The 10239-nt window shown below is 56.7% G+C and overlaps 1 protein-coding gene across 1 annotated transcript in view; it reads left to right on the top strand.

Moving 5' to 3' along the window:
* Positions 1-203: 203 nt before the first annotated feature.
* The window catches only part of EMP2 (epithelial membrane protein 2), a 30123-nt gene continuing 20087 nt past the window's right edge, over positions 204-10239 (top strand). Inside the window, exon 1 of the mRNA XM_047714113.1 lies at positions 204-336. The gene's annotated coding sequence lies outside the window, so the exon portion shown is untranslated. The remainder of the gene's footprint in view (positions 337-10239) is intronic.

The following is a 10239-nucleotide window of genomic DNA, read 5'->3' as shown; positions in this document are numbered from 1 at the left end:
CTGGCTCGAAGGAGCGGCGCTTTTCTCCCTCTTTCCCCAACCCCGCGACAGCCTCCGCCCCAAACTTGGCCCGAGGAACGCGGGGAGGCGGCAAGGGGGGACCGGGGGCGCTCCCGGGGCTGCGGCCTTTCCCGCCAGCGTCCCCCTCCCGCCTGCCGCCGTCCCTCCCACTCGGCTCTCCCTGCCCCTGACATCACGCCCCGGGAGGCGGGATCCGGGAAGGAGGGGACGGCGAGGGAGGAGGGAGAGCGCGCAGTCCCAGCCCAGAGCTTCAAAACAGCCCGGTGGCCGCGCGTCGCGCCCCAGCCCGTCCGTCCGTCCAGCCGCCAGCGCCTGGTGAGTGGGGTTCGCCCTCCCCGCGTGGCGCGCGCAGGACGCGGGGCGCGGGGGCCACGTCGGGGGGCTGCGAGCAGCGGGCGCCCTGGGGAGCGGGCCGCGAGCCTCCGCACCCACAGAGGTGGGTCTCTGCTGGGGAGGGGGGCTAGGGAGGAGCCGAGGCCCATCCGTACCGAAAACCCGCCGGTCCTCCGCCAGACGACCAGGGCGCGGACGTCCCCCGACCACTGTGCCGGGTTCGCCCCGGACCCCGAATTCCACCTCCCCACCCCCGGGACTGCTTCTTGCGCCTTTTGCGCCGAGGCGGGCGGGAAAAGTTTGGGGAGGAGTCAGGGCGGCTCCCCTCGCCCCCGCCAGCCGCGCTCCCAGGGCTCTCGGAGTCCAGGGCAGTCCGGCGTCGCGGAAAGGTCCCGGGCGCCTCGACGCAGGGTCCCCAGCCTCACCGAGCGGACGGGACCGGCGGGTCCCCTCCTCGGCCCCGGCGGCGGCTCCGTTGCGCCCCCCAGCGATGAGGAGCAACTTCCTTAGGTCTGGAGCGCTGGAGGAGCCTGGGGACGCCGCTGGGATGACTGATTCTCGCTCCCCACTCTGGTTGGGGTTGGGGGGTGGTGTTTGAAGACCCCAGCGTGGATCCCAGAGAAAGGGGAGGCCAGAGCTCATGTATAGAGGGACTATACACTCTCCAAATCCAGGGTCCTAAACTTCACCCCCAGGGAGGTCCTAATTTGGGGCTGGCAGGGGAACATAATCAGGGGCCAGTGGAGGGTACTTGGATAGGACAGACACCCCGCGGGGCAAAGAACCCAACACCTTATTTTGGAATGAGGCAGACAGCCCAGTTTCAGGTTTGGGAAAAGCTTCACTACATCCTCCCAAAGATGTGTGTGTAGGGCGGGGCGGGGGGGGGGGGGATGTTTACCCTTGGCTGTGTCTGCTGTGGAGAGACCAGCCTGAAAAGGGACGGACAGAGGAGAAGTGAATGGTTTGAGAAACCTGCAGCCCAGATCCTGTGTGATCCCGCTGATGGCACTGAGGAGGGCACATTTGTAGGGACAGAAACAGAAAGTACAGGTTACCAGGGCCTGGGGCAGGGGGTGGGGAGTTATTGCTTACTGGGTCTGGAGTTTTTGTTGGGTGAGAACATTTGGGATGTAGAGAATGATGATGGTTACGTGACATTTTCGATGTATTTAATGTACGTGAAATCTACAATTACAGGTGGTTAAATGATTGATAGGAGGTTATGTATATTATACCACAATTTAAGAAAAAAAGAAGTCTCCAGTGCCCTCCTGCTTCCGTCTGAATTAGTAAGGACTCCCAGAGGTACTGACTGCTGCAGGTCACCTCTGCCCAGAATTTGGCCTCAGTATAAGGAAGTGGAAGGAGGCTGAGGATGGGGCAGGAGCCCATGTTTCCCCAGGAGTCGAGAAGGGACCAAGATGAGAACCAAAGCTAATGGAGCATTTGCAGGGCACCTGGCAGTGTGCAGGGCGCCCACGCTCTCCCCTTCTGGAAGCCTCACCCAGCTACCTCCATCCCCACTCCCAGGTGGCAGGTGGGGAGAGCCAGGCCAGAGACATGAAGTCAGTTTCTCAAGATCACTGAGCCAGTAAGTACCAAGAGCCAGACTTTGAACCCCCATGAGCCTCTCCCCAAGTCTTCCCTTTATTCACCTGGCAATGCCCTGGTGGGTTTCCTGGAATGCGGGGGAGAAACTTCTGGAGAAACCAGGGCCCAGATGCCCAGGGGGGCCTTGGCAGATGCCAAGCCCACAGTGGAGGGAGGGGCATGGGGGTGGCAGGAAGGTGCCAAACCTGTTTTCCCACTGAGAGATTTGTGATCCGAGGCCTCCACCCCCGCCAGGAATTGGGGAGTGGGAGTGAGAGTCTGAGAGCGGGCCACATAGCCTGCAGCCCCCTCTGCCCCCAAAGTGGGGAAACTGAGATCCAGCTAAGACCTGGGGACCGGTATTGGTGGTGGAAGGCACAGAGGTGGCCAGCCTGGTGGGGACGCTCTGGGGCGGCCGCTGCAGCACCCCACCCAGGGGGAGAGGTGGCACCGTGTCTGGCTGGCGTGGTCCCGCGTCCGTGGCACAGCTCACGAGGGGCTAGCAGGGCCCCCGGCATGTGACTGTAAGCGCAGGACATATCCGCTTGGTCACCCCGCCCCGCACACACGCGTGTTTTATAAGGCCCTCTCTTCCTGGAGTGGAAGCAAAAGTTTCGCCTAGGTTTCCTTTCTCTGCCTCGCCTGTGCTATTCCAGGCAGAAGCTCAACCCACGTGCGTGTGCTCACAGACTCTCCATTTTACGGCAACAGGTGATTCAGAGGTTGACTCGACCGCCCGATTTTCATCCCTGGGGACTCTCCTGTCCGGCTCTGCCGCGTTCCGGGTGGATGGGGAGCCCAGCAGAGGCCAGCCCTATGCCATAGTAAACTCGGCCAGACACGACCAGGAGGGGAAGTCTGTCGAGACAAAAATATAGAAATGCCCTTCCAGGCCAGATGGGATGGCGTTGGATTGTGGCCACTGTCCAGCTCCGTGGACAGCTGGGGCCTCTGACACAGGCCACGGGGAGCTGCAGAGCAGGGTGGTGGCAGCCATCCCTCAAAGGGGTGACAAAGGGAGGTTGGGGTCCCAGGCGCTGGGACTGGGGAGCAGAACCCTCCCGGAAGAGGCAGGTGAAAGTCCGTGACGAGCTTCCTGGGAGGAAAAACTGGCTCTGGACGCATGGCAGGGCTTAGGAAAGTAGGCAGTTGGCATGAGCAGCTGGAACTGGGGACAGGAGGCAGCTGGTGCCGTGGACAGACTGGAGGCCTGACTCTTGGAGGTTGGCTTCAGCTCATCCTGGGAAAGGATGGGGGTGGGGTTTGGGGTGGCGGGAAGACGAGGCTCCCCTCCTTGCCCCAGGAGGGATGGAGTCTGGCTTCCTGCAGGAGTTACCCAAAGAGGGCAAAGAGTGGAATCGTGTTCAGACGCATCTGGCTTTCGTTAGGGACAGGCCAAGGGGGGAGTCTAAAAATATCAGAGCCCGAGCTGCCACCCAGGGAGAGAAAGTGCTGCGCTAGTAACCTGATACCCGGGGTGGGGGCTGAGGGGGTGTCTCTGACGCAGGAGAACCAGCGGAGCTCTGTTCCAGTCACTTGGGCTCTTCCAGGCAGCCAAGCCTTGGGCGGAGGCCTGGGGTGAGGCCTGGCGGGAGGCCTGGCGGTGAGAGCTCTCTGCATTCAGGCCGGCCATGGGCTAAGATTGGGGGGATTTCAAGGGCATGAGAACCTTAGGAAGTCCCAGTCTGACAATGAGAGACCCACAGTGGGGGGGGGGGGTGTCACCCAAGATCACCCAGGAGTTTGGCAGTGGAACCAGGACTATATCTGGATCTAGGGTAGGGACTCAGTGCCCAGGAGCCCAGTGGCTTAGGACTGGTCCTTGGGATTCCAGGCCAGGTCCCCAGGGTCAGGGTCCCACTTGGGATGCTGGGTTTCCACGCTTACGTACTAATGGGAGCAAGGTGGGCAGGAAGCCATGCTTAGGCAGTGGGTCACTTCCCACTGGGCACTGGGTTACTCTCGGGCACAGCTGCAGACTCTGGAGATGTTGGCCCATCCTGGGGTAGGATGTAGCGAGGAGGGGGACTGGAGGCAAACCGGCTAAATGAGTCCCTCCCTCTTTCCCATTTGAAGACACTGTTGGTTTTGTTCACGCAGTATCTTGTCTACCTAATGAGTCGTCATTAACCAGAATAATTGAATTGCTCTGGCCCTCACCGTCCTTGGAAAGCAGGGCTTCTTTTTTTTTTTTTAAAGATTTTATTTATTTATTTGACAGAGAGATCACAAGCAGGCAGAGAGGCAGGCAGAGAGAGAGGAGGAAGCAGGCTCCCTGCCGAGCAGAGAGCCCGATGCGGGGCTCGATCCCAGGACCCTGAGATCATGACCTGAGCCGAAGGCAGCGGCTTAACCCACTGAGCCACCCAGGCGCCCCGGAAGCAGGGCTTCTGTTGATCTAAAAGGGAACTGAGGGTGAAGAGGTGGCCCACACTCCCGCCCCCTGTGGACGAGTTGGATGACCTCAGCTTCTAGAAGCTTCCTCGCACTCCTACGTCTAGAGCTGGGGGAAGGGTCACCAGCGTGACATTCAGCATCAAGGTGATCTGGAGAAATACACGCGTGACTTCATCAGCTGTCGCTATAGAGGATGGAGGGATGGACAGTTTCGTCCTTCAGTGCAGACTCCCTTAGAGAAGGCACTTTGAAGATTTCCTGTTCTGAAGCTTCTGATCACCAGCTTATGTGGCAAATGGCCTCCCCTTAAAAATAAAAATAAAAATAATAATAATTAATTTTAAAAATTTGCAGTGGAGGGCACCTGGGTGGCTCAGTGGGTTAAAGCCTCTGCCTTCTGCTCAGGTCATGATCCCAGGGTCCTGGGATCGAGTCCCGCATGGGGCTCTCTGCTCAGCAGGGAGCCTGCTTCCCTCTCTCTCTCTCTGCCTGCCTCTCTGCCTACTTGTGATCAATTAATGTCTTTTTCTCAGTTGCTATTTCGAAAAAAACATAAACTGCGCCCAGACCCATAATATCCCCAGATACTTATGGGTAGAGTGAAACTAAAGTGGATGCTTTCAACTTTAAAAGTTTTTTTAAAATCCTTCTTTTTTTTTTTTTTTTTTTTTTTAAAGTAGGCTCCATGCCCAGTGTGGAGCCGAACACAGGGCTTGAACTCATGACCCTGAGATCAAGACCTGAGCTGAGATCAAGAGTCGAACTCTTGACCGACTGAACCGTCCAGGCGTCCCAACTTTAAAACCCTTTTTTAAGTAATCGGGGGATTTCATGAATCAGCGCGGTGACCTGGGACAAAAATCTTAAGTCTGGAGTGACGGACATTTCGGAGTCAGCATATGGGACGGAACAGTTCACCCTTAAGACAAAGCGTCTGATCCAGGAGCAGCTGTGAGCTCTTTGCCCAAGCTTCTCCTCTGCAGAGATGCCCCTGTGTTCTGCTCCTAGCCCCTCAGCTTCCCAGGGAGTCTCTCCATCTTTAGTGAGGGTCATTTTGCTGCTGGGATGACCTTGGACGTTGTTCTAGGTATTGGAGACGTTGGTGCATTGATGAAGACAGAAGAGGCTTGCTTGAACTTGGGGAAGGCCGAGGGAGAGGCTGGCTAGCCCGCTTTCCTCTCGATGGGTATTATTGAAGAGCTCTGTGCAGGGAGCAAAGGGAAATTTTTTTTAGGAATTTTAGGAAATTTTTTTTAGCCTCCTTTAAAGGAGGCTGCCGTCTAGTGAGGGGATGATGAGTGCAAGGACACGCGTGCCAGGAGCCGGGTCGAGAGATGAGGTTTCAGGGAAGCCTGTGGTCGTGTGGCAGGCGAGGCTTTCCTGCAGCCCGTAGGACCGGAGATGGGCTGGGAAGAGTCCAGCAGCGATGGCTGTGGGTGTGCAGCCGGGCACAGAGAAGAGAGGCAGAAGATGCTGCAGGGGTGCCCGCGGTGCAGGGCACGCAGTGGGGAGGAACAGCAGTGGAAGGCGGGCACAGAGGGACTCCAGCCTCGTCCACGCCACAGAGACTAGACTCACGAGCTTCCTCCATACCTGAAATTCAAGAATAGTAAAATGTTCTTCCCTGAATTCTGCAAGCCGCTTGCGTTCTGCAGCTTTCGGGGAGGGGAGCTTTAGGAGCTGGGGGGTGGCCTGATGGAGGCTCTGCGGACAGAGGGTGGGGTGGGGGCTGGGCAGTCAGCCGGGGGCTGAAGTCATGGGGACTTAGCCCTCGAGGTGCCCTCCAGCCCCCAGGGAGCGTGCCCTTGGACATCCTGCTGTGAAGACCACGTGGGTGGGGTGGGTTTCCTGCCCGGGAACTGGGAACAGCATAGGGGGCCACAGGGAGGACAGTGGCTACAGTAGGGCCATTCTGAGAATGCCAGTGAGGTGTCCAGGACACCGTGGGGGATGGGAGTCTGGACCCGAGAAGAGCATTCAGAGACACACAAGGACCCAGGTCTGGACCTGTGTTTTCGGCTGGAAATTGAGGGTAGGAGAAAATGACTTCCATGCTGCCAGTGTTGTCAGGAGCAAGGATAATAATTAGCAGTGCTGTTATGACAGGATTTGTAGGACGCAAAGCAGTCTCCTGGGCCGTGGGCTTCATAGCCTTTATCTTATTTAAAATGAACAACAACCTATGAGGTAGGGACTGTCATTATTCCCGTTTACAGATGGAAGAGTGGAGCCTTAACATTTTTGCTTAAAACCACCAGTGGCCATGTTTGGCTTTGAATCCAAGCCTCGTGGACCCCACAGACCATGTTACAATGGATGTATCCCGTCTCTTCCCTCTCTGTACTGCATCTGTATCCTCCTCTTGAAGTAATCCCGGCCTTTGGGGCCAGGAAAGTTCCTTTGTTACCGATGTTCTGCTGGGTGTCTGGGAGGTGGGCACTCCTCCTCCAAGGTCAGCCATCTATGCCCCCAGGGTCCCGGGCATGAGCTTGCTGACCCCCAACCTGTCTTATGGAGGACAGACCCCTCTGTCTTAAGGGAGGTGACAGTTGATGAATGCAGGGACCGCCATCTGTTGAGTTCACTGGGTACCCCCGGCATGCAGCCCAGAGCTAAGTAAGCAGTAGGGACCCGGTAAGCTCTGTCCCATGAGAGAGGGAGGCACCCGGCCTCTTGGGCTCCCTGCATCTCAGCAGGCCCCAGGGGGAGGAGTCCCAGCAGGAGGGCCCCCTGGGTGGGCGGGGAGCCAGTTAGAGGCTGCAGGGAGTGAGAAGGGAGGGGAGAGATTGGGAGGGTATGAGGGATAACGGGCCGGGCAGCTGTTCTCTTTCCCTCCTGCAGCTGGCTTTGCCTGGAGCCGGGTCAGGCCCGGGTGGCACGGTCAGCGTCCATTTATATCGATGTGACACGGGGTCACATTCTTCCAGGCCTGAGCCCGAAAGTGGCTTCATCACCGCCACGCCCAGAGTGTGGTCTGCACACCCACGGGCCTCTGGCGACGGTTTCTATAAGCACGTGAGCAGGCATGCAAAACTGGGGTGTGCTCACGTTTATTTCAAAGTGGATTACCATTACCTTGGCAAGGGGTACTGATTTCCCTTTTATGGAGCAATACCCATTTAAAGATTCAATCGATTTAAGCTAATGGTTGTAAAGACAGTGTCGGGCCACGTGGAGTACAGGTGTTGACACACAGGGCAGGAACGAGAGCGGCAGTGTCCTTGCACAGTAGGTACGCATGCACGTGCCCTTTCCTCCGTGGTAGGCATCCCCCCTCCACCCCGATGCCATGAGCTTTGGCTGCTGACAATACACAGCTTCCCTTGCTCCAGAGAATTTCAAGAACCCCCACCCCCACCCCTCTGGAGGCACCCAGAAAGTCATGCTCCTGGCCTCAGAGCTGGTGGACCGCACCCCAGGGCATCCCCCCAGCCGTGTCCCGGAGCTTGGTCTGAGCCCCGGCCCAGCCTGTCCCACGTGGGCTGCTCCCATCCTTTTGGCATTGCGAATAATGCGGCTGGCAACATTCACGTCCCCGTCTGGGCATGGGTTTTCCCTTCTTTTGGGTAAATCCCTGGGAGTGGAATTGCGGGGTCCCATGGTAACCATAGTTGCATGAAGAGCCACCAGACTGTCATGCAAAGTGGCACCAAGTGGCTTCATCTTATCATGTCCCTGCCAGCTGGCTCCTTGGGAGCCTGTGCTGGTGAGGCTCCTGTCCATCTCTAGCAGGTTCCCGGGGGCTGGGGCCCCTTAGACCCATCGAAGGCTCTGGAACCGGCTGGTCCAGCTAAGTGGGTGGAGGGGGGGCGTGTATGGAAGGAAGGGGGGGGTGCATGCTCTGCTGTCCCCTGGGTAGGGGCTACCCGAGCATTTCTGTGTGACTTTGGGTGGCTCTGGACACAACGTTCAATTGCATTAAAGCACTTTGTGAGAACGTGGTCCCCTTTTCAGTTCTCTTTCAACGGTTCTGATTCCACCGCAAGCACATCTTAGCTGGGGCTGACATGTTTCGTGCCTTTCCGACCTCATGTGCCTTCTTCAACCAGACAGAGCAGGTCTCCAGCTCAGCCCTTTGACAGACAGCAGCATCGAAGCCAGAACTTGTGGGCTTTTGTGGGGGGCGGGGGGAGAGGTATTTATTTCCACAATCAATCTCTATTTGTGGCAAATTATGCTGGTTTTCCGCTTCAGCTTTTAAGAACACACTTATTTCTGTTAGAGAGTGGATTTATTTAAGGACCAATAGGTGGTAGAATCCCACTGCCCACCTCGAGAAGGGGACGGGCAAATGAAGTCTCGGAAAAGCTTGTTCTGAATTGTAGGGCCCAGTAATCAGATGCGGGGTCGGGAAGCAGTGAGGTCCCCAGTCCCGGGACATGTGCGGATGGGAACTGGACGCTGGGAGAAGAATGCAGGAGGGGGCAGGCGGAAGCTGCGTGATGACCCAGCGCCTTTCCACTGAGACTGCGTGAGTTCGTGATTTTCATCGCATGGGGTCAGTTTCCCAATTCCATGGCTCGACGGTGTCATAGCTGCAGACGCCACATCATCAAAGGTGCCCCAGTCAGAAGGGAAAGGGATTTGGGGGATGGCCTTTCCTTCCCAGCCCATCCTCTGCCCCCCGTTACCAGGCATCCTGGGGGGGAAATGGTGCTCTGCCATTCCAAGTTCATGGCCATGGCTCACTCCCCAGCTGGCTCAGCGTCTGCCCTGATCTTGAGTCTTTCACGGAGGGAATCTCTTCCTGTCCTTCCCCCTCTCCCCACCTCCCGACCCCCCAGTTAAGGGGCTGGCCTGCCAGCTCTCAGGTTGGTGAGTCTGTATGGGTGGGGAACCGAGATGGGGAGATGCAGTGCTGGTCAGGGTTTTCCAAGAAATAGAATGAATTCAGGACGTGCGTCTGGAGAGAGAGTTATTTTAAGGAATTGGCTTACATTGTTATAGAGGTCGGTGAGTGCAAAGTCTGCATGGTGGGCTGGTGGGCTGGAGACCTGGGGAAGAGCTGATGCCGCAGCTTGAGTCTGAAGGCCATCTATGGACTGAATGCCTTCTTGCTTGGAGAAAGTCAGCCTTTCTGTTCTATTCATGCCTTCACCTGATGGGATGAGGCCCACCGTGGGAGGAGGATAATCTGCTTTTTTTAAAGCCCACCAGTTTAGATGTCAATCCCTTGCAAAGAACACCGTCACACAAGTAACGGTGGCTCAACCAGGTGGACACACACAACTGATGATCACAGTTGCTTTAGGGAAAATAGACACATAGCATGACATAAAATAGAACCCCTTTAAAATCATCCCCTTTTGAGTTGCTTCCCAGCCTTCCAAGGAGAAAGTCTCAGTGCTGTGCTGGCATGTCTTTAACACTTCCTAAACACATGTGACATCCTGTTTCAGCCATAAGAGACAGCTGGCCTTAGTCATGAGCTTTCAGCAGCCACTGTTTCTAGCTGGGCATCTGATCACGTTTTGTTTTCATTGTAGTTCTTTTTCCCGGCACCCTCGATTAATGGCAGGCAAGGCTGACTTTCCATGTGAGTCTTGATCCCGGGTCTCTTTTTATAAAGATGTGAGCTTAAAGGGTGAGGAAGCCTGTCGGAGCAAGGGTCGTATGGGGATACCCCTGAGATTCTGAAGGTGGGAAAAGGAGTGACGGATTTGTGAAAATGGACGTAAGCCTGGCGGGTTGGGATGGTGCCTGAAATATTCCCTATTGGTCTAAGGTTCCTCCGGCCTGGTGAAGTTGTAGGAAGTGATTTCTGGTCCCGGACTTGCCAGCAGAATGCACTTATGGAAAGGACAGCTCCTGGTCACCTAGGAGAGATGACAAGGCTGTGATCATGAATGCCACTGATCCCCCAGGGATTGCTTGAAAGGCACTGATAGAGAGTGT

The sequence above is a fragment of the Lutra lutra genome, chromosome 18 (assembly GCF_902655055.1).
Source record: "Lutra lutra chromosome 18, mLutLut1.2, whole genome shotgun sequence".
NCBI lineage: Eukaryota > Metazoa > Chordata > Mammalia > Carnivora > Mustelidae > Lutra > Lutra lutra.
The sequence above is the reverse complement of the archived record's forward strand: the minus strand, read 5'-3'. Positions and strand labels throughout refer to the sequence as shown.